This window comes from Hyaena hyaena, unplaced genomic scaffold (assembly GCF_003009895.1).
Source record: "Hyaena hyaena isolate Hyena2069 unplaced genomic scaffold, ASM300989v1 scaffold_157, whole genome shotgun sequence".
In the NCBI taxonomy this organism is placed as follows: Eukaryota; Metazoa; Chordata; class Mammalia; order Carnivora; family Hyaenidae; genus Hyaena; species Hyaena hyaena.
Genome location: NW_024080789.1, coordinates 1,200,598 through 1,223,938, shown reverse-complemented (window position 1 = coordinate 1,223,938; position 23,341 = coordinate 1,200,598). Strand labels below are relative to the sequence as shown.

The window sequence follows — 23,341 nt, the reverse complement described above, 5'->3', positions numbered from 1 at the left end:
AACATTTTTTAAAAACGTTTTTTAATGTTTGGGGCCCCCGGGGGCTCAGTCAGTTAAGTGTCTGACTCGGGCTCAGGTCATGATCTCATGGTTTATGATGTCAGGCCCCGTGCCGGGCTCTGTGCTGACAGCTCAGAGCCTGGAGCCTGCTTTGGATTCTGTCTCCCTCTCTCTCTGCTCCTTCCCCTCTCGTGCTCTGTCTCTCACTGTCTCTCAAAAATAAATAAACACAATGGGGTGCCTGGGTGGCTCTGTCGGTTGAGTGTCTGACTTTGGCTCACGGTTCGTGGGTTCGAGCTCCGCGTCTGGCTCTGTGCTGACAGCCACCTTAGATCCTGGAGCCTGTTTCAGAGTCTGTGACTCCCTCTCTCTCTGACCCTCCCCTGCTCACGCTGTCTCTCTCTCTCTCTCTCTCTCCTAGAAATAAATAAAACATTAAAATAAATAAATAAATAAATAAACACTGAAAAAAGCTTTTAATGTTTATTTTTTCTTGAGGGTGAGAGAGAGAGAGACCATGATGGGGGGTGGGGGGGGAGAGGGGAGGGGGGAAAGCAGAGAGAGAGGGAGACACAGAATCTGAAGCAGGCTCCAGGCTCTGAGCTGTCAGCACAGAGCCCGATGCAGGGCTCCAACTCACAAACCATGAGATCATTACCTGAGCCGAGGTCAGATGCTCAACCGACAGAGCCACCCGGGTGCCCTGGAAGTAGTCTAACCTGCCTAAGACTCAGAGCATATTCAAGGACTTTTAGATCATCGACCACAGGACTATAGATGATAAAGGATAAATTGCTGGTGGATGCTGATTTCCATGGCCAAAGTGGTGGCAGGGCTGGAGTCTATCTTTGAATGTGGCCTGCAATTTGGGCCTGTGACCACCAGTATTAGGCGCATTCCTGTCTGATGGTACTCTGTCCAAAGTTGTCACTTGGGCACATCTAGGAGTCAGGAACCCAGTCCCATCCCACAGCACCTCTTCTTGTTCAGGCCTTAACATCTTTCCCCTCTGGATCATGCGTGGGCCTGCTGGAAACCCCTGCCCCCAGCACAAAATTATTTTTTAGGGGAGTTGGGGTGAGTCTATCCTACTCTCATGTTTCAAACTTGGCTTTTCTACTTCTCTTGGCTCTGCCCTGTTTGCTCATATACTTTTTTCATTTAGTTTATTTATTTATTTTGAGAGAGAGAGAGAGAGAGAGAGAGAGAGAACAAGCAGGGGAGGGGCAGAGAGAGGAGAGAGAGAATCCCAAGTAGCCTCTGAGCTTGTATTGAGTAGGACATGGGGTTCGATCTCACAACCATGAGGTCATGACTAGAACCAAAATCAAGAGTTGGATGCTCAACCAACTGAGCCACCCTGGTGCCCCCGCTCACATGCTTTTTGAGCTTTGTTCCTACAGTTAATCTTCAGCCTCAGAAGGTTCACAGAAAACTACAAATCTCCTGTTTTCCAAATCTGCCCCAGCCTCACCGCAGGTCCACAGAGTCAGGATCTGCAGGGGAGGGGCCTAGCTACATACATCATTAGCAAGCTCCTCAAGGCTCACTAATCAAATTCACCCCTCCCCTGCTCCACCCCTCCTTATTCAGGACGGTTCTTGGAGGCCCCAAAGCCCCCCCCCCCCCAGAGCAGTCAGATCTGAGCAGAGACTTAGTTCAGCTCTCTACAGACCCCCAGAAGTCATCCCATGTCTCTGGGCCTCATTGTCCCCATCTGTAGTCTTGCCTAACCTGCAGGGTCCTTGAGAGGGTGGAAAAGACACTGGGGATGGGAAACTGAGGCTCAGCGGGGAAGAAATCTGCACAAGGTCATCCACCTCCTCATCTGCCAGTTATGTGCCAGGTGCTGGGGATTCAGCTGGGAACAACTTGTTGGGGGAGATGACATTCTAGTAAACAATGAGACCAGTAAATGAACCAGATAATCACGATAAAGGAAATAAAGGGGTTTTCAAGAGTCAGGGCATACGGTGGGGTGGGGTGGGGCGGGGTGGGGAAGGCCTGCCCAGGAGGGGTCACTCCAGCAGAGATGTGGTTGTCGGGGAGCTGTCCGGAGAGGCCCTGGACAGTTGTCCCAAGCCCACGGGCGGCAGAGCTGGGAGGCCCCCTCGGGCCGGCCAGGGCGCTCCCAGGGCCCCCGGAGGCCCGGCGGGCACAGGTCTTTGTCTCCCTAGTTTTCTCTGAAGCCTCTCCGACCCCCAGCGCTGTTCCCTCTTTGACCCCGAATAACTTGTTGGCTTCCCTCGGGCTTTGTTTCCCCGGGGTCACCGCCTCCAGGGCGCCCGGCAGCCGCCCCGGGGCCCTCGCGGGTCCCGCATCTGACACCCCTTGCGGCCCCCGCCCCCTACCCGCTCGGAGACAGGGGTCAAAGGCAGCCCGCGTCACGTGGTCGCCGAGCAGCACCGAATCGGCCGGGAGAGCCGAGGGAGAATCCGGGTGGAAGCCGAGAAATCCAGCCCCGATAGCAGCTCCCGGTCCCGCCCCGGCCCCCGCCCCGGGGCGCTCGCTGCACGCCCGTCGGCCGCTGGGGCCTCCGGAGCCGATCTCGGGCCGGCACCCACGCTCCATCACGGGATCGAACCCCGCTCCCACAGCCGCGATTCCGGGAGGTAGGCGCCGCGGCGGGCGCGGGGAAGGGGAGACGGGCTGGGGGCCCTGGGCGCGCGGGCTCGCCCCTCTGTGCGCCGCCGGCCTGCGGGGCGCGGGCTAGGGCGCCCCAACTTCCAGCCTTCGGGGAGACCCCCACCTCCCCGCCGCGGGACCGCGGGGTTTGGGGGGTGGGGACGGCGAGCTGCCCCAGCGCGGTGCCGGGGGCCGGGACTGGGGGCTGGGCACCGGGCGGGCGGGGGAGGGGGAGGGGGACAGCGGCGGGAGGCGGAGCGGGCGGCGGCGGCTGCGGCGTGGAGCGGGGGTGGGAGCGGCGGGAGGCGGCCGGCGAGGGGTTAACCCCGGCCGGGGCCAGAGCCCGGCGGCGCCCGCACGGCTGGGGGGGGGGATCCCGGGCGTCCCGCGGCTCGCCGGGAGCGCCTCCTCCCCCGGGGGGCGCCCCAGCCGTGGCAGGTAAGGGGCTGGGAGGGCCGGGGCCAGCCAGTCCCCTGTCGCCGGGCCGGCGGGGCCCGAGCCGGGCGTGCAGGCCGCGCGGGGCCCAAGCGGCCGCCGGCGCAAGTTTAGTGCGGGCGGGCGCCGGGCGGGCGAGCCGCGTCTGCCGGGCCCTGCGCACGGGGGTGGGAGGACAAAGGGGTGGGGGGCCGCGCTGGGGCTGGGGGCAGGCCGGGGTGCGGGCGAGGGCAGCGCGGCAGCTGTAGGTCACGGATAATGTCACTCACGAGGAATGCCCCCTCCCCCTCCCCTACTCCCGAACAGGGGAAACTTTTGTCTGGCGAGGGAGGGGGTTAGAGGCCGGGTCCCCGCTTGGGGCAGGGTGAGGCGGCCGGACCGGTTTTCTCGGGGCTGCGAGCGGCCTGGTCTCTAACTCTCTTCCTCTCTCAGGTTCTCAGAGTGAGGAGCCTCCGCTTTGAACGCTTCTCTTTAACACCCTGGGACGGGGTGGGGAGGGGGCACTGGCCTCCCGGCTCTTCCCTGGATTGAGCACAGGGGTCAGCCAGGAGCCATGCCAGGCCCCGGGGACTCAGGACCCCACCCCTGTCTAGGCCCCCCGCGCTGTACTGCCCCCTCAGCCCCCAGTCATTCAGAATGGCCTCAGGCAGTACTGCCCCTGGTCTTGAGGTGCAGACTGACCTGGGTGTCTGTCACTTCCCAGCTCTGTGACCTTGGGCGGGTTCCTTCCCTTCCCTTCACCTCAGTTTCCTCACCTGTAAAATGGGGTAGAATATGATGAAATGAAAACCTGTGGTACCTCCGTAAACTGTGGCATGTTTATATTCAACAAGTATTTATTGCATGTTTACTATGTGCCAGGCACTGGGCTAATTGTTTTGCTTTGTTTTTAAGTGTTTGTTTATTTTTGAGACAGAGACAGACTAGGAGCAGGAGAGGGGCAGAGAGAGAGGGAGACGCAGAATCCCACTCAGGCTCCAGGTTCTGAGCTGTCAGCACAGAGCCTGAAGTGCGACTTGAACCCATGTACAGGGAGATCATGACCTGAGCTGAGGTGGGACACTTAACTGACTGAGCCACCCAGGTGCTCCCGGGCTAATTGTTTTACATACATTATTTTATTTAGATCTCCCATTTTACTATTAACCACATTTCACAGAGGGGGAAACTGAGGCACAGGATGGTAAAGGTGACACAGGTGAGAAGTGGTAGAACTTGGATTTACTTTCCTCCCCTAGCCCGAGTCTCAGCTACAGGTCTCTATGAGGTCCTGCTGTGACTGAGCTCATGGTGTCGTTTTCAGTTGAAATTATGAGGACATTTGTCCCCTCTCCCCACTACCCTTACCCCCAGGCGATGCTCCTTCTGCCCGGTGCTGTTGCAGGGTGAGATCTTGTGCCCTGGCTTTTGTTACTGTGGGCAGCTGGGGCAGGAGGGATGTCCAGTGGCGCCCGGGCCTGGGGCTCCACGGTGGTCTGACTTCTGTTGCTGGCTGGGTCCCTGGCAGGAAAGCTTTCCCGGTGCGGGTGGTGCAGGGAGGAGTTGGTCTCCCTGGCTCTAGCTAGGGACAGCTGGTGGCTTTGTCAACAGGCCTGTCCCCGGCACCCAGGGGAAGGCAGAACCTTTCATCTCCATTCAGACCAGGTCACTTTTAGATCAGCAGGGGGCAGAGGTAGGACCAAGAAGTGGAGCTCTTGGGGCGATGAGAGACAGAAGGCCAAGGGATTTATATCGCGGGTGTCCACTTGTGTGACTCATCAGCAGGGCCTGTATTGCTAAACCAGTGGCCTGCCCTAGGTGCTCCAGCCCCAAAGGTCCCCGGGGACAGTGATGGGGGGTGGACTTTGAGCCAGTGTCAGGATTACAGAATCCTGATGGAAAATGCATGTGTGTATGGCGTTTCTGAGCCTAGGGCACAGAGAAGGCCCTCAGTAAACACTCTGAGTGAATATGCGTGGTGCCCCAGACTTCCACCGGCTTCAGTGCTCTTTGGTGGCCCAATCTCTTGGTGAGGGCACCATCTCATGACTGCTGATCAGGCTCTGTTAGGGGGCCTTGAGTAATTTCTTTAAAAATGGAAAACAAATTGCTAGTTAATAAATGACATCTTAAAACAGTGGAGTGGGGGTAGGGAACGAAAGTTTTTGGGAGATGAAAGTTTGCTCATTACCGTCCTAGCTGATCCCAGGGCCACGCCAGCACTGCATCTGGGATTTGCAGGGAGTGTAGGTTTTTGTTAGGCTCCACGAACAGGGAGCCCTCCTGGGCTGACAGATCATTGTCAACCTCTAGGAACAAGAGTGGAAATTGCACTACTGGCTAGACTTCCAGGGGACTCAGAAATGCGGGGCAATGAGTAGAGGGGCTGGATGGGTGAAAGGAGCCCTGAGGGATGGGGATGACCCTTTGGCATGTGGCCAGGCTGTCCTTGTCATCGTGATCAGAGCAGTTAGAGAGGCCTCTGGGAGAATCAACAGGTGAAGGGAAGGAGCCAGCAAGCAAGAAAAGATGGATAGTGAGCCTCCCGTCAATAAGGGGCGCAAGAAACAGTTTTAATTCACAAGTTGAGGATGTGGTCGAGTGTGAAATCATAAACTGAAGGTTGGCCCAGGAGCCAACTGAGAAACTCTGCATCTAAGACACATAGAAATGGACTCTGGTCTCAGCAGCTCCCAGCTTTCTCTGCCTTGGGCTTTGGGCCTGCTTGACCCGTCTTCCATACTTTGGGACCAAAGCCAGGCCTGCAAGTCCCTAGAGATTGGGCAGACTTCTACTGGCTTGGAATTTGGTTTTGGGTATGGCTTGAAATAATCTGGACTGTTTGGAGGACTTGGACATGCTTTAAGAGAAATGGAACATTAGGGTAATTCGTTAAACATGTATGGAAACTCTCTGCGGAGCGGGGTGATGGGGAAACAAAATGGGGTGAAGTACCGCTCCTTTCCAGGCAGAGAGGCTGCCGGTCTGATGGGGGAGGGAGGACGAGGATCGGTGACAGTGAAGAGGCAGGACGTGGTCAGTGATAGATGGGCTTTGGAAGGTCAGTAGAGGAAAAACGCTCTTCTGGTTGTTAATGTCAGCGGGGCTTCCTGGGGGAGGAAGTGTTTGTGAGGATGCAGGCTGTGGGAAGGGGGGCAGTGGAAGGCAAGGCTGGGTTGTGGGGAGTTTGTGGCATCCTGCTCAGGAGTCTGGATTTTATTCTGTAGCTGGTGGAGAGGACAGAGGGTTGTAAGCAGCTCGTTGAGCCGATGCCTGTTCCCGTGTCTCGTGCCAGGCTCCTTACAGACGCTCCATTGACATCTCACAATGCCCCTGCAAAGTAGCCGCTGCCGCTGGCAACACCCACCCCGGCCCCATTTTCAGATGGGGAAATGGAGGCTCAGAGGGGTTGAGTCACTTACGGAGTTGCACTGGAACGCGTGCCGGAACTGTTTTCACCCTAGTGTGCTGTTCCCCTCGGAGGTCATTTGGCCCAAGATGGTGGCAGGACTAGTTGGGTTGAGACCAGCTCAGAGATGGTGCTAATTGTGGCCCCGCAGAGAGCCCACCAGAGTCTGACTCAGGCCGTGGGACTGAGAAACGGAGGAGGAGGAGGCTGAAGGACTTTGTAGCTGCTTTGGGGATCGGGTCATTACAGGTGACCTGAGGTTTGGGGAAGGACCGTTAAGTGACAGTGTCACTGCTTTCAACCCCCGGCAGGGCTCTCTGTAGGCAGAGGGCATAGTCTCGTCCTGTGCCTCCTGAGGGAGGAGACAGCAGCAAGAGCCACAGGAGGCTAAGGGGAACGGGATACCCGGGGAGAGGCGAGGTCCCATTGCTAAAGGTGTGCAGTGAGACTGGAGAGCGGGAGGGGACGCAGGAGGCGTGTCGTCGGAGGGTCACGCCTGGGTGACCTCTTTCAGTTCCCTTTTCTTCCGAGAATCTCAGTAGCTGGGGCGGGGGGTGCTCGGCCCAACTCCACCCCTCCCCGTTTTTCTCATAGCTCTTCAGAGCTGCCCCTTCCTGTGCTTCTTGGGAAGTTCCCCATCCTGGCCTGGCCTGCAGTGCTCTGCCTGGGAGAGGCCTTCCCCCTATGGAACACACTCAGCACTGGTGACCTTCCGGGGGCCCCTCGGGATATCTGGACCAGCTGCCAGAGCCAGAGCTGCCGGGACTGTGGTTTCACAGAGGACTGGAACCTTCTGCCTCTGTTTCCCCAACTGTGAAATGGGTTCCATCTCTCTTTCCTCAGATGTGTGGAAAGCAAGCTGAATCGTGAGTCAGCCTGAATCAGTAGGAGTTGAAAGGAAGGGTTTGAAACTGAGGAGGGGGGCAGGGGGTGGGGTAGAGACAGGGCTTTCCCCCTCCTTCCCTTCAGTAATGGTTAATGCAGGGTCTCCTGGTCTTTTTAAAATTTTTTTATGTTTTTTATTTATTTATGAGAGAGAGAGAGAGACAGCATGAACAGGGGAGGGTCAGAGAGAGAGAGAGACACACACACACAGAATCCGAAGCAGGCTCCAGGCTCTGAGCTGTCAGCATGGAGCCCGACGCGGGGCTCAAACCAACGAATCGTGAGATCATGACCTGAGCGGAAGTCGGACACTTAACCAACTGAGCCACCCAGGCGCCCCTGGGTCTCCTGGTCTTAAAAGGTCACTAGCAGAGGTGCTTTCTCCTGTCTGTGGGGCTGCTACGAAGCTCTGCCCATCAGCCTCAGCTCCGAGGTTTGGAGCTTGATGGAAGGTGTGGAGATGAATGTCCAGAACTGTGTGGCCTCTGGGGTAGGGACAGTCTGCGACCAAAGGAGTCACAGAGGGGGCCAAATCCCTTCTCCAGGCAGAGGAGAGTTTACATTAAGTCCCCTCCTAGCCCTTTTTATTCCTACCTGTCCTATTTCTTGATTCAGATTGCGCTAATCTAATTTAAAAACATGCATTGTAAATGAGCATTTGTTTATTTTGAGGGTAAGGAATGGGAGGTAGCCCACTGTGCGCCCCCTGCCCCATCTCCCATTCTCCCCCAGGCCTTGAGCAGAACCTGCCTGTTTTCCCTCGCCGCGTGTGCCTGCCCCTGCCTCCCTGCCCATCTCTGCTCATGGTGAGGGTGCCACACCCCAGTCACTTCCCCTCACCCCCCAGTAGTCTCCCACTGAGGCCCAACGCCAGTGTCCTCTCCTCCATACAGTCATTCCTAATGGCACAGAGCTGACATTGTCTGCTCCCTGCTTTTACGGGGAAGAGCCTACTATGTGGCGCTCTCCTGGGGCCCTTCACACACCTGGCTTTGAAGTCTGGTTTCTTAGGGAAAGGTCTCGTTTCTTCTAGGCTCCAGGCTTTGAAGGCAGAGGCTGCGTGTGGCTCATTTCACCAGTGGGCAGCATTGCAGAGTGGAGTCAAAAGTCATGGGTTCAATTCCCAGCTCTGTCATCATTAGCTGTAGGATCTAGAGAAAATTACCTAAATCTTAAATCCCTCTAGCGATCAACCAATGAGGATAGTAATAGTCCTGTTTTGCTAGGAGATCAGTGCTTTACCCAGAGTAAGAGCCCAGTAAGTAGCTCTTCAAAGATAACAATGGTTATTATTGTTTATACCTAGGGGGTGGTCTGTCCTTTCAGAGATGGAAGGAAGAATCCTTGGGGTTTGAGTTCCTGAACTATCCATCTAATGGCCTGAGAAGGTTTATTTGGAAGAGGAAACTGAGGCCCGGAGAGACAGGGTAATTTGCATGGGGTGTGGGAGCGGCCAGTCTTATCCAGGAGGCCTGACAGGACTTCTTCTGTCCCACCTGTTTTTCCTCTTCTGTCTTTTTCATCAAGGCCCAGTGCTCTCCCTGGTAGCCATGTTGAATAGTATCTAAAACTTATGCCAGATAAGGTGGCCTGGCAGTTCCCGTGGCTGTCCTTGAGATGAGAGCCCCGTACCCCAGACTGTGCATGCTGTGGGCTGGAGCCTCCAGAGACCTCCCACCCAGCCTCCCTGTGCCCTGGGAAGGGGGAACAGGATGATGGCCCAGAGAGGTGGCCTGGTGTAGATCTTGGGGCAGGCGACTGGGACACAGACAGGGCAGAGGTTGGGAGCTAGGCTCTGGAGCCAGATGGTCTGGGTTCAGATCCTTGCTGGGCCGGTTCCTACCCGTGGAACCTTGGGAAGCTCTTTGGTGTCTTCATCCGCACAAAGGGGATCGAATTGTCCCTGTTTCATAGCGTCTAGAAAGATAATTCAGGGAAGATGCTTACCTACAAGCTGAGGCCATGTGAGTTATGATTATTGTTGTAGCTGGTGATGTTGTTATTGAAGCTCATTTCATCCTCCCCAGAGCAGTAGGAAGTAGGCATTCTGTCACTCCCCTCCCCCAGTAGCAGATATGGCACCAAAGGCTTAGCGAAGTGGAAGGCTCAGCCTGGGGAGGCTCAGGCTCAGGGGATTCCCATCACGGCCTGCTGGCCTCCGAGGTGTGGAACAGAACCCCAGCGCTCACGCGGTTGAGATGTGGCCGAGGCTCTGGCCTTGTTTGCACAGTCTGGTCTGGCTGTATGAGGCAGGGCGTGGGCTCTCCTTACCCCTGGGCCGGCCACGCATTGGCCTGTCTGGGCAGGTCTGGGGTGGCGGTCGATGGAGTTCTGCTGTAATCACTGTTCCATGGCAGCCACCTCGGGTCTACACTACCTGCCCAGGCAGAGGCCAAGTGAGTGTCGTCATCACGGGGCCTTCCCTTATGCATCACTCACTGCCCAGGTTCCCTTCCTCCTCTCCTCAGACCATGGCACTACTGCTCACGCTTTTACAGGAGTGTTAGCGTCACCTACTCATGAGAGCCCTTCCTTATTCAACCTGCAGGTTAGGTCAGTGATTCGCAGGGTTGGCTCCTGGACTAGTAGCATTACGTGGGTATTACCTGGGAATTTGCTAGAAATGCAAATTATCTGATGCCATCCCAGACCTACTGAATCAGAAACTGGGATGAAGGGGAAAGGAAGGGTCCAGCAGTCTGTTTTAAGAAGCTGCCAAGTAATGGGCGCCTGGGTCGCCCAGTTGGTTAAGCATCTGACTTTGGCTCAGGTCATGATCTCACGGTCTGTGGGGTTCGAGCCCCGTATCGGGCTCTGTACTGTCATAATAGCTTGGAGCCTGGAGCTTACTTCAGGTTCTGTGTCTCCTTCTCTCTCTGCCCCTCCCTGGCTCACACTCTGTTTGTCTGTCTCTCTTTGTCTCAAAAAAATAAACATTAAAAAAAATAAAAATAAAAAAGAAGCTGCCAAGTAATGTAGTTGTATGCTAAAGTTCAAGAAAAACTTGGTTAGAGTGGCGCCTGGGTGGCTCAGTCAGTTGAGTGACTGACTTCAGCTCAGGTCGTGGTCTCATGGTTCATGGGTTAGAGTCCTGGGTCAGGCTGTGTGCTGACAGCTCAGAGCCTGGAGTCTGTTTCAGATTCTGTGTCTCCCTCTCTCTCTGCCTCTCCCCGGCTCATGCTCTATCTCTTTTTCAAAAATAAACATAAAAAAACAAAAACAAAAACATACTTCTCTTCTTGGGCTCTCATCATATTCAGACACCCAGCAAATGTCAAGGACCCAGAGAAAAGCCCAGTTTTTCTCCACCCTGTTGTCAAGGGGCCACCATCTTGTAACAGCTTCCCATCTCCAGGGGACAATCTTGTGGCACAATAATAAGGTTCAATAGAACCCCAACACAATTACAGGAGAAAGTGCTGGGCCACTTGAGGAAGGTGGGATCAGGGGACTTGAAGGATGGAGGGCTTTGGGGAGGCAAGGGTGGGTGCCAGGAATAAACCAGCTGTGTTCCGGGGCTGGGGCCAGGCAGAGAGTGTGGGTCCTGCTCCAGAGAAGGGTGTGCATGTGTGTGCACGTGTGTATGATCACAGTAGTCGGATGTGGTCTGAGAGGGTTAGGGGGCCTTAGCTGTCACCAGTCTAGTAGTTTTCAGCATCTCAATTTTTTTAAATTTATTTTTATTTTAGAGAGAGAGCACATGTGAGTGGGGGAGAGGCACAGAGGAGGAGAGAGAGGTAGAGAATCCCAAGCAGGCTCTGCACTCAGCACAGAGCCTGACGCAGAGCTCGATCTCATAACCCTGGGATCATGACCTGAGCTGAAATCAAGAATCAGATGCTGGGGGCACCTGGGTGGCTCAGTCGGTTAAGCTTCCGACTTCGGCTCAGGTCATGATCTCACGGTTCGTGGGTTGGAGCCCTGCGTTGGGCTCTGTGCTGACAGCTCAGAGCCTGGAGCCTGCTTCTGATTCTGTGTCTCCCTCTCTCTCTGACCCTCCCCTGCTCATGCTGCCTCTCTCTCTCTCAGAAATAAATAAAACATTTTAAAAAATTAAAAAAAAAAAAAAGAATCAGACATTCAACCAACTGAGCCACCCAGGCGCCCCAACTATGTCAATAATTTTAATGAAGATGATCATATAGTTTCCTCTCAGCATTTTTTGAGAGCTTATCAGTGCTTGCTAGGCATAATCCTATAAAGTGGGCACTATTATTGTCCCCATTTTATAGATGAAAATACTTAGGCCATACAGCCCTAAGGTGATAGATCTAGGAATTCTGTAGAATCCTCTAAGGGTGCTTGGAAGCATAATCTCTTTGGAAGAAGGGAAGTGGGAGATTGTCCTGGAATGTTTATGTAGCAGGCCCCACTTAGATTGGTTTTTTAAAGATGCAAAAATGTATCTAATACCAAATGAATGAATTGGGTTTTGGCAGGGCTGATATGATTCGAGCCAAAGCCTTCTGTTGGGGCCTCCACTGCAGACACTCATTCTTTCTGTCTCAGGGATGGCCATTTGAGGCCACTCGGTGCTGAGTTCAAGGCCCTACAGCTAGGACAAGAGATAAAATCAGAGAAAGAAAAGTGGGTCTCTTCTGCTTCTAGGAGGAGGGGTAGGCGTGGGGGTCAAGATCAGAGCCCACCGTCTAGCCTGCTGCCTTTTTCTGCCTCAGTGTCACCAAGGTACTGCCCAGGACCTAGAGGGCTTTCCCGACGCACAGTGGGAACCCCTTCATTTCTCAGCAGTGAACCCAGGAACAGGGACTTGCCCACACAGGGCCACACGTGGCGTCATGATGGGGACAGGAACCCAGAACTGTCTCTGTTCTGACCAGGGAAGGGTTTGTTTGTTTCCCAAAAACAGTCCCTGCCCCCACGCCATCTTTGGCAGGCTGGGTAGCCGTCGCCCTCAGAGGGTGGCCCAGGGCAGTGCCGGGGGCCCAGACGGGTGTGTCCTGGGGAGAAAGCTGCCAAGGAGAGGCGGGGCAGCTTCCAAGGGAAGAACGTTGAGAAGCTCAAACCCCCGACGGAAACCCAGTGTGTTTTCTAGGTCCTGAGAGGATATTTGGAACAATGGAAGTAGGATGAGGGAAGCTGGACTATAAAAAGGGCTTCTTGATATCCTTTAAAAAAAAAAAAAAAAGTAGTCTTTAGGTTTGACTTTTGTTTCTCCGAAGGATGTTTATGTAACTTCCCGAAAGCAGGGTCCCAGGGCGGCACAGAGTTTGTCAGATGCCGCTGTTTACATACTCGGCTGTGAGCTGGGAAGGACTTGATAGGGTGGTCTCCACATTTGACAATTGGTGGAACTGAGGCCCTGAGAGGCAGGACGGGCCTCGTTGAGGTCATGCAGTGAGACAGCAGAAGACTTGGCACCAGAGCCTGGGTCTTCTGGGGCCTTGCAAGGGGCTGTCGTCCGACCCTCTCCTCCCAGGGCTGTGGCTGGCATGGGAGCCGGGCAGGGGTGACAGAGGGGACCCCCCGGGAAGCGCTCTGAGCCGTGGGGTTAGATCAAGGCCAGGGCTGGTCTGCAGTGAGGTGGGCTCCCTGGATGGTGACTTGTGCAGTGGGCAGGAAGCTGGTATGGTGTGCTTGGTGATGCCACCCCCGTCCAGATGCTGGGGCCCAGCTGTTCCCCGTCTGCCCAGCAGCTGGGAGCTGTGAGTCACAGCCAGTGGGTGCAGTGGTGAAGGCTATTGTATGTCGTGATTTATTCTGTTCTCCTAGCCCCAAAGGCATGACCAGACCCTGAGCCCTGAATTGTGCCCACGCCTGTGAACTTTAGCAACTGTGAGTTTGGGTTCCACGTTTATAGATATGAGGCATCCCAAAGGGCTTGGGGGAGTCCTCTCCCTTGGCCACCTCCTGTCTCTTGATCCTGCGTATCATGTGATCTTGACTCATCCATTCTCACCAATGCAGGAGGCTGTGTGCCCCCTGAAATCATGCACAACATTTTGTGGGCATTTCTATGCATTCTTTCCCTGCAGAGAGAGTCTGGAGGTTTCATCAGGTTTTCGGAGGAGTCGGCTCCCCCCAAGTGCTGACAGGAGGACAGGGGGCCACATACATGTATGCCGCCAGGAGGTTGCTGAAGAGGCGGGGTGGTTCCCGTGTTCTAGCAGAATGTCGCCTGGTGGCAGCAGATGGATCAGAGTGTGGTTTCGGAGGCCAGTATCGGGGTCTGAGCCACACCCCTCACTTAGGAGGCCTGTGACCTTGGATAGCTGTGTCTGCATTTCAGTTTCCCTCCCTGTAAAATGGGAGTAATAGTAATTGTCATCTCATGGTGTTACTGACTTTTAGGTAAAAGAATCCATGAAAGGATTTGTCCCAGTGCCTGCTACAAGGTCATCACTTGGTAAAAGTTTGCTATTATTATTAGTTCCAGCTCCGCAGTCCTGTTTAGTGCCTTATCTTGGGGTCTTAGTCTCCACCTTTAGGTCTGTACTCTGTTGGGCTTTCCAGGCGCTGCAAGGCAAGTTTGGAGAGTCGGGGTAGACAGGGAGGGAGGGAGAACCCTCTCTATATTTCTGGGACTCTCTAGCCCGGGCCCTCCCTGGTGCCTTGAACGTGGCTTTGTCCTGAGGCCGGCTTACGTAACCAGCCAGGCCTGGCCAGGCAGGACATGATTCTTAACCTCGTTCTGTCCTCCGTTGTCTCTTCCTCTGATGGAGCTGTTGCATTAGCTGATCTGTTCCTCAAGCTCCAGGGATGAAATTAACCTGTGCTGTCCTGCCACAGAGGAATTGAACCCCGAGGCTTGCTGGGCAGGCGGCCCCTCCCACCACCTGGGGATGTTCAGAGCTGATGCCTCTGCGCCCGCTTGGGGGACGGAGACAGGGACTCCTTTTTCAGAGGAAAGACAGGCCGTAGGCTGGGGGGCCCTTGCCCTCTGACCCCTGTGGTTCCGGTGGGTATGCATACCCCTCCCCAGGATTCCCTCCCAGGGGTGTCCTCCCCATCTGGCAGCCCACACCAATCCTTCTCTCCCAGGATGTCCTCTCGGGGACCTTGGCTGCAGGGGAGTGGGCTTCCACTGAGCTCCATGGCATGTTCTGCGTCCCTTTCAAGAAAACAGAGGCCACAGACTGGCAAGCCACATCTGCCCCAGGGGCAGATTCTACTTTAGCCCATGTCAAAAATTGAGCTAATTGCCAAGAGGGGATTTTACCTTAAAAAATCCTGATTTCTGGCTTTACTTCACAAATCGGAAGATTGGAAAACCTTGAGCCTGCGTTAACACACGCTTACCTGGTGTTTCTGTCCCTCCAGGTATCTGAGTTTGTAACCCCATCCTGGAGGTATGAACTACTTTCTGTCTTGTGTTATACAGTGTCATTCCTCGTCTGCTTTGTGAGTTCTTTGAGAATGGTGGGGGGCGGGGGTCTGGCTCATCTCCTCTCCAAGCATGGTGCTCAGGCTCAGCACCTCAGTACACAGCAGGAGCACATTAAATATCTCCTTTATGAATGAAGGTGTGGCCGTGGTGCTCCCCGCCGGCCACAAAGGTTCCATTTAATAGAGGCCTCTGGATCAGCCTGCCCTGTGGCCCTTGAATCCTCCTCCCAGATAAGCTGTGGCTGCTTAGCCACTGACCCAGGCAGCCTCTTAAGCTGCGGATACAGTCACTGAAAGTGTCTTCCCCATGCTGCAGTATAACCACAGAGAGGAACCGTCACCTGCAGCTGTCCCAGGTCTCACTCTCCCAGACAGCTTGGAGGAGTATGCGGGGAGAGGGAGGCTGGGGTCAGCAGCCCTCAGATGGCACCAAGTCCAGACTTCTGCGTCCTGAGTGTACAGAAGGAAGGGAGGTGTCAGTTCAGGTGTTCACTGGATTGGGCTTCCCCTCTTTTGAGCTGCTTTCCTCTGTTCCTAGAATACGTGCCTTATCGGTTGGCTCCTCTGTCCAGATGTTTGTCCAAGGTTTATTTCACTCTTTCAGTGGAAATCCTGAGCATCCCTTGAGGCCAGTGAAGCTGTCCCCTCCTGAAAAAGGCCTTGGCTGAGAGGTTACAGTTCTGGGTGCAAGAAAAAGCTGGGAAGCCTGTAAAACTCCATGCAGCTTTCCATCCCCCATCTTTGGTTTCTTCAGTCTACGGTACAGCACCCCCTCCCCGGAGGGTTCAGTCATGGGGCTCTGTTGACAGGTTTTGAGGACCCTGTTGTAACTCGGGAAGCCCAAGGCTGCTAGGGAGGACCTGTGGGTGGCAGTTGTGCTGTGTGTCATCAACATGCCCCTTTCCCTCTCTGGGCTTCTCTGTTGCCCTCTCTGTGGGTTCCTTTCTGTGGTTGTGGCTGAAGGGGCCTAGGGGGTCAGTGCAGGTCCCAGTGTCTGGGTGGGGTGAGACCACCAGCCACTGAGCCAGGCCCAGAGAGGTTTCATATGTCAGGTAATCATGGGAGGAGGGAGGCTGTAAGCCTGGGTCAGAGTGGGCAGGGGCTGTGCCCTAGGTATCAGGCCCCAGCGAGAGGACCTGAGCCCAGGGAAGTTGGAGTCTAGCCTGTGTGGCCCAGGAACCTGGCCACAGGCTGAGAGCTGCCCCACTGTGTGATCCAGCGGCAAGCAACCTGAGGCTTCAGAGTGCAGGCCTGGACACGCCATTTACAGATGGGTAAACTGAGGTACAGATGGGTCAGACACGAGTGCATGGAAAGTCAGGCCTCGATTCAGGTCATCTGACTCTGAGGCAAAACTACAGTCCTCTGTCCCCACCTCCCTCTGTGCAGGGTCAATGCCAGATCACCCCACTGGGACAATCGTCTGATTGTCTGTGTTGACCTTCAGGCCAGGGCCTGGAAAAGTGAAGTTACCATCGTCACGGCCACCCTGGAGGCATGAAACCGGTGGGGTGTGCAAATTAGTCCTCAAACATTCTCCATCCCATTTTCTTGTTTTTCCTCAAACTGTCTCTGATGGGCCAGCCCCCTCGGTGCCCGTTTCTGCCTGGCACTGGGCTTCATGCTCTTTATTCTGGAGACAAAGCTTCCTTCTGATGGCCCTCAGTGCTACAGCAGGAAAAGGGCAGGCGTGGCACTGGGCTGCCCTCCTCCACCGCCTCTTGCTGGGAGCGGGGCGCAACCTCTGTCAGATGCCGGACCCGGGACCTGGCAGCACTGGGGGGGGGGTGGTGGTGCTGGCAGCCGCAGCCCAGCCTCTGCTCCTGCCAGTGACTGGAGCTGCCCCATGGGCCCAGCTGTCAAACCCAGAAGTTCTCCCCCAGTGGCCAAGAGGGTGGGCCGAGGCACCAGACCGGGGCCAAGGCAGAGTCCTGTTCTGGTGCAAGCAGTCAGTTGTCCCGGGACAGGATGGGGATTGGGCCAGGAACTATTCATGTGACAGCCCTTGGGGTTGCAGCTGGCACAGGTGACCGGCCTCCAAGCGACATCAGTCTCCAGGGCCTGCAGAAACTAAAAGATGTGTTCAAAAAAAAAAAATGCTTTTTTTGTCAAGCATTCAGCATGTTGGGGCGCTTTTCCTTGCCCTCGGACATAGCGTTGGTCGAAACAGACCACGCCCCTGTTTTGGACTTGGGGCTGACATTCTAGCGGTGGGGCAGAATCAACAAAGCAACAAATACCAGTTCAGTACTGGCTATTTTTCAGGTGCAAGAGGTGCCTGGAAGAAAAATAAAGCTTGGGTGCGAGTAGAAAGAGTGACTTGAGCAAATGGCCCTGCTGTGTTGGGCGGTGGTGGAAAGCCTCTGGTAAGAGAGCCAGCAGGCTCCTTGGGGGAGGCGGCGGGAGCCACGGGCTGTCTGGGGAAGAGCACTTCAGGCAGAGGAAATGGCACCGCAAAGGCTTTGAGGCAGGAGGGTGTGGGGTGTGTTTGAGGGACCGCCAGGAGGCTGCTGTGGCTGGGACAGAGACTAGGAGAGCCATCCTGGTGGGAGATGGGGCTGGAGGGGGGGCAGACTGTGTGGGGCCCTCTGGCCCCGCGAGAGGACTTTGCTGTTCAGTCTGAGTATAGGCGAAGCTGCTGAGGGCCTGGGCAGGGGCACTATTGTTCCAGCACACATTTGGGAGGGACTGAGTGGGCTACCGCCTGAGAAGTGACTGGAGGGGGAAGCCCCTGCAGGCGCTCAGATGAAGGAGGGCTCAGTGTGACCACCATGTGGGAGGCAGCCAGAGGTCGGATTCAATTCCATCGAATAAGCTGGTGGATTAGGTGTGGGGTGTGAGAGGAAGAGGGTGTCCACAGTAAGGATTCTGGCCTGACACACTGGAAGGGCAGCGCTGTCATGTACCAGGACACGGAAGGCTGCGTGACAAGCAGGCTTGGGGAGAGAAATGGAGATTTCAGGCCAGATGCGTTACACTGGAGCGTTGGCTGGAGTGGAGGGGCACACGGGTACAGATCGGTCCTGGGCCGCGTATTCCTGCTGTTGAAGGGGCAGTTCCTGCATGGGTGTGAGAGGTGCCCTCCTGAACTCTGAGACTCTGTTCTCTAAGAAGAGATGTTCCCTGGGCCCTTCGTGTTCTTTTCTCTCTTTGCAAGCCTCCTCCTGCTCTTCCTTTTGGAGGAAAAAGGCAGATTCCAACGGCTCAATATCATGGTGCTCCCAGCCTTTCTACCCAGCATGGCTCTCGTGGGGGCGGGAGGGGAGCCTTGGAGGCGTCAGGCCTTGGCTCTGCTACCTACCAAGAGACCTGTCACTCTGGGCCTTGGTTTCCCCTCGTGTACACAGAAGGGGGGGCGGCAGGCTGTGCCTGAGGAGGCCGCTGAGCACAGTGATTCAGAACCCTGGCTTCGGAGTCCAGGTATGGCTGTGAATCCTTGTTCTGCTGCTTGGCTGTGAGACTCTGGGCCAGTGATCAAACCTCTCTGAGCCGTAATTTTCTCACCTGGGAAAATAGGCCAACCCCAGTACCTGGGTCTGAATTGCAGTGAGAGTTAAATGAGAAAATTCACCCAAAACACTTAGCCTAGGCCCTGGCACATCCCATTCTCTGTTAACTCAAGCTGTTAGTAACGTGACCTGTGTGGCTGGTCAGGGGAATGGGTGTTGCCTGGTGGCACATGTGATGTGAGAGCAGCCGTGAGTGTGGGCACTTGGCCTGAGTCCTCTTGGTAAGTCCCCAACCCCTTCTACCCGCCAGAGTGGGCACTGAGGGCTGGCCCCGCTGAGCTCTCCTGCCCTCCCCAGGTGGGGGTCTCCTCTGACGTGGCATGGCCAGCCTCTGCCTTGCTCAGGGGCCTCGGGGATGGAGCGATTACTTCCTTAAGTTCTCCTACAGGCCCCTTGGGCTGTGCTTCCCCGTGGCTGACCTTAGCCCCAATGAATGTGGGGCTTTAGGGGGTGGGTGACATTGAAGGGACTTGAGTTACACGTAGGGCTCTGGACCGGGCCTGTGGGGGTAGGGCAGGCCTGGAGAGGCATTCCACGGGGCACTTGACTGTGCCCTCAGTTCTTGGGCTGGGTCCAGAGGAGCTGTGGAGAGGTTCACAACGGGCGGAGGAATGTGGCCGCCTCAAGACCACACTTCACTGGTGCCCAGGCATGCCGGCTGGGCCCTGGGCTTTTTTTCTGCAAGCCTGTTTCTCAGCAGCGGAGCCATGCCAGGACAGCCAAGGACATTTCAGGGACCCCAGGGCTTACGGCCAGGCTGTCACTAGGCATTGGTTGTTTTCCCAGGGTCCAAGCGTTTTTAGGGAAGGAGGGGGCTCTGGAGATATTTCAGGGACTTTTCTTAACAGCTGGGTAAATTCAGGTCCAGAGAGAGCAAGGCACTTGACCAAGGTCTCACAAGGCCACTTCCCTACTATCTGTCACCTCCCTTTGTTCCCATGTCCTTTGCTTGGACTCCTGGCCCCCTGCCCGGATGTTTGTAACCGCCCCCCGCCTTGTGGGCTCTCTGTGAGCTTTGTTTGTCTCCCTATTACCATACTCCTGCCTGACCTGCCAGGCACACGTGCGGTTTGAGTGTGTCTGATCCCAGACAGAGCAGCATGACACAGAGGTTCTGAGCCAGCTCTGTCCCTTCCTAGCATGGTGACCCGGGGCAAGCAAGCCACAATTTCAGAGCCTCCGTGTCTCTGTGAAAGGAAAACCATAGTAGCACTTAATTTATGGGAGGCTTAAATGAGATAATGGGTGAAGTGCTGGATATTATACCTGCATGGACTGAGCTCACAAAAATGGTCACTTTTATAAATGCTGATGGAACTGAAGGTCAGGAGCATGGAGGAGTCGACAAAGCTTTGAACTGGGAGGCGGAAGATATGGGCTCCAAGTTCACTCTCAAATACTGCCTCACTGCATGCATTTGGAGACATCACTTCTCCTCTGGGAGCCCCACTTCCCTCATTCGAGAAAGGTGGAAGAAATCCCCACTATGTTCTTATAAGGCTGTCACGTGATGCTGAAGCAAAGTCTGGGAAGAAGCTTTGCATCTGTATAGTGGTTTAAAAATGGCACGATGGTGGCTGTGAGGTGCTGATGGCAGTGAGGACATTGTAGCCACAGTGATGGACAACTGGCTTGACTGCGGGCTGGTCAGTCTGCAAAGGCTCAGCGCCCACACGGGCTTCCCATGCCTGCCTGCTCACTCCCGGCCTCCAGCAGCCTGCCTTCCACAGTAGCCTCAACACAGCACACTCGAAAGTGTGGGAGGTGCAAAGACCCAGTGGCGTCTTCGAGGCCCTAGTGGGTTTTGGGTTATCTGTGGCTAATGCCATGGAATGTCGGATTATAGCCAGACGTTGGTTCGAACCTCAGCTGAGCACTTCCCACTGGGAGCCTTAGCAAGTTGCTGCACTTCCATGAGCGTCAGCTTCCATACTTGTAAGATGAAGCCTGAGTGAAGTGGAGGCCAAGCATTTAGCAAAGGGCGTGCAACACATGGTTATTATCTAGGACGGTTGTGTAATGTGTTCTGCCTGGAGTTTGAGTACTGATGGAGAGGGAACCTTTGTGCCCATTTCTGGGGAGTAGCTGTAGAGGCCAGAGACGCCCAGCTTGGAGGTAGCAAGGACCCTTGGGGTCCTCTGGCATTGCTCACTTTGCCGGTGAAGAAAGCTAGTCCTGGAAAGGAGCAGATGCTTGGCTGAGGTCACTGGCAGGGTAGAGGACGGCTGGGCCTGGGATGAACCTTAAGGAGCCCCTCAGTTTCGGGTGCTGCTGGGAGATGGTGCGCCCTCTCCGCCTCGGGCAGGTGCACACAGCAACACCTGAGACTGGGCGCCTCCCTTCCGTCTGCGCCTACCGCCTCACTTGCCTCCCCCTAGCCAGGTCTGGGACTAGAACTCCTGTCTCCTGACCCCAGGAACCGAGCCCCAAGCCCTGGGAGGGCAGGGACACCTGCGGGGCACCTTCTAAGGGCCTCACAGAGCCCCTCAGGCCCCTTTAAAAAGAATCGGCCATAAGTAGGTCACCTGATAACTTTTCGCTCTGTGCTCTCTAGTTTCTGTGCTCCAGAGAGACTGAGGCCCTCCTACCTGCCTCCCGCCATCTCCTACCCCTTCCCCTGTCAGCTGTGCCTCCGTGTAAGCGTGTTGAACCCCTCACACTCAGTGCGTGGTGGTGGTGGGCTCCTGTCGCGGTGACAGGCCGCAGCAGGCCACCCTCAGGCGAGCCCTGAGCAAAGCTTCCCAGTCTCAGCAGGCCTGAGCTGTGCCCACCAGGTCTCTGGGAGATTAGGGAGCTTCTGCTGCTCTAAGTCACTCAAAGCTTACCCTGCCTCTTTGTTGCCCCCAGCACATCTGGCTTCGTCTGCGCTGGCCACAGGGCCTGGGGCGTTTTCGGTTTCCCTAAAGCTTCCCTGTCTTGTGGGCAGCCCGGCCCTGGGGCATCCGTCTGGGCCAGTTTCCTTGTCACCATTGGTGGGCCTGTTGGCTGGTCCTCAGGTGGCTGCTAAGAGGTAGCTGAGGCCACTAATCCCTGCGGGAGTTCTTAGGGTTCATCCAGGGCTGGAAGGGTCCTGGGCCACCTTTATGACGTGACATGAAGGGACTTGGACAATTGGCCCAGTCTCTGTCCCAGAGCCCACACCTACAAAAACTCCCATCTTTTTTTTTTTTTTCCCCCTACCGTGACTCCTGAGGCCTGGAATTAATTCTGCCATTGGCAAGTGGCCTTGTGCTCTCCTTGACGTCCTCTCAAAAGGCAAATACTCTTGCATGTGGACAGTCCTACGTGTTTGCTACTGAAGAGTAAAGCCAGGCAAGTTTGGCCCTTTCCCAGCCTGCCTGTATGACCGCAGCCATGTTGCTTCTCCTCTCTGGGCTTTCACCTGACCCCTCAGCACGCTGGCCTGGATTCTTCACCTTCCACACTCTGGCAGTCACCCTTCTTCCTCTGCGGGGCGGGGCAATGGGAAGGACCCCTGCAGCTGCGTCGGCATGGGGGCAGGGCCCAGAGGCCACTGTGGCAGACACTTTGACCGCCAGCCGGCCCAGATAGCGGATATCAGGCCTTCTTCCTGTTCTTTTCAGGACAGGTGGAGGAGCAGGTCTGGAGGGGGAGGGGTCTGCTTCACATAGCAAGTCAGGCGGAGCTGTAGCCAGAGTGCAGGTTTCCTTGTGGCCAGTGCGGATCCCTCCACGCCGGCTGCCACCTTTCTTGAGAGTGTCTGGAGGGCCCATCAGCATGAGGGCCAGGGACAGACTTTCTCCTCCTCCATGGAGGGGGTCTCGGGGGGGAGGGGTGCTGCCTGCAGTGGGGCCCCTGAGTGTGAGGCAGAATCAAGCAGGACATCCTCTTCCTGAGGTCCAGGAGGGAGGGGCTGGTGGCCTCTGGCAAAGAACCAGGTGGTGAGGGGCCTGGAGCCTTCCGGAATGTGGTTCCTGGCTCCGGGTGCCCTAGGGCCACCCCTCCCTCCCTCTTTTTTCCTCCCTCCCTCCCAGGGAGGGGACTGGCTGAGAGTAATGCCATTTGTCCTAGCTCTGGGATTAGGTGCGGCCGCTTCAAGTGAGGAGTGCGGAGTGCGCAACCATTAAGAGGACGCAGTGAAAGGAAGCAGAGCCCAGCGCTGCTCCCTGGAGGTCTGGTGGGTCTTGCCCTTCTCTCCCGGCCTTGCCTTACCCTCTGACCACAGCCCCGAGGCCCCTCCCTCCCGTCCAGTCCCCCCCAGGTCTGTCTGGATGTGTGTGCACCCACGGTGTGGGCCTGTCACAGCCACGCAGGAGGGGCCCGGGGGTGCATGGAGTGGCTCAGGCTGGCCCCAAGCCTGTTGCTGGGTCCTGTCTGCCTTTAGGACCAGGAACAGGTTCCTCAAGGGTCCCGGCCCCTGGGCCAGCCCCAGAGAGATGGCTCAGGGCTGACCTGGCAGTTTCCTGATGGAGGAGAAGGAGGTGGTGGCTGAGGGATAGGAAAGAAGGGCTGTTTCTCTAGATAGTTGGGCGAGCCTGTGAACCCACAGAAGCCACAGGTCCAAGACTTAAAGATTTACTGCAGGGTCGTTGTGGGGAGCAGGAACCGTGAGGCCCCAGGGCGCTCAGAGGTCACATTCATGGCTTCAGTCTTGTCTAGTCTAGACTGTGAAAGCCACAGCACGTCAAAGCCAGAAGGACCCAGGGAGAGTTCCCATGTTCTTATTTGTGGCATGGTGGGGGCCGGTCACAGACACCCCGCATTTGTTTGGAGTGCAGCATCTGTCTGGGGAGAGCCCGCTAACAGCTTTCACAGATTCTGAAAGCGTTCTGTAACCCAGGAGGTCACAAACTTCTGACCTAGTGCACACCCCTCGTTGTCCAGTTGAGGAAACAGAGGCGAGGAGAAGGGAAGAGTCTCGCCCAGGGGCACCTAGGGAGCGAGTGGCGGGGCTGGCATGCTGATGTGGACTCCAGGCCCACATGGGTTTTGGCTTCCTCTTCCATGAGATGGAGCCCACCCCCCACCCCCACCAGTGCACCTGCGTTTGGGAATCTTTCAGTGGGGGGGGGGGGGGCATCTGGGGAATGCCTGTGGAAGGACAGGGCCAGGGGCTGACCAGCACTGCCTGGCTCCTCTGGGGTGGCAGATGGGTTGGGGAGGCCCAGGGCATGATAAGCTTGTTTCTATGTCA

The 23,341-nt window shown here is 56.0% G+C and overlaps 1 protein-coding gene across 2 annotated transcripts in view; it reads left to right on the top strand.

Annotated features, from left to right (window-relative positions):
- The first annotated feature begins 2,497 nt into the window (after positions 1-2,497).
- NDST1 (N-deacetylase and N-sulfotransferase 1) overlaps positions 2,498-23,341 on the top strand; it is a 63,824-nt gene continuing 42,980 nt past the window's right edge. Inside the window, exon 1 of one of the 2 annotated variants that reach the window (XM_039239465.1) lies at positions 2,498-2,612. The gene's annotated coding sequence lies outside the window, so the exon portion shown is untranslated. Of the gene's footprint in view, positions 2,613-3,002; positions 3,064-23,341 lie in introns of those variants that run through there. The other variant, XM_039239467.1, reaches the window with a different exon arrangement.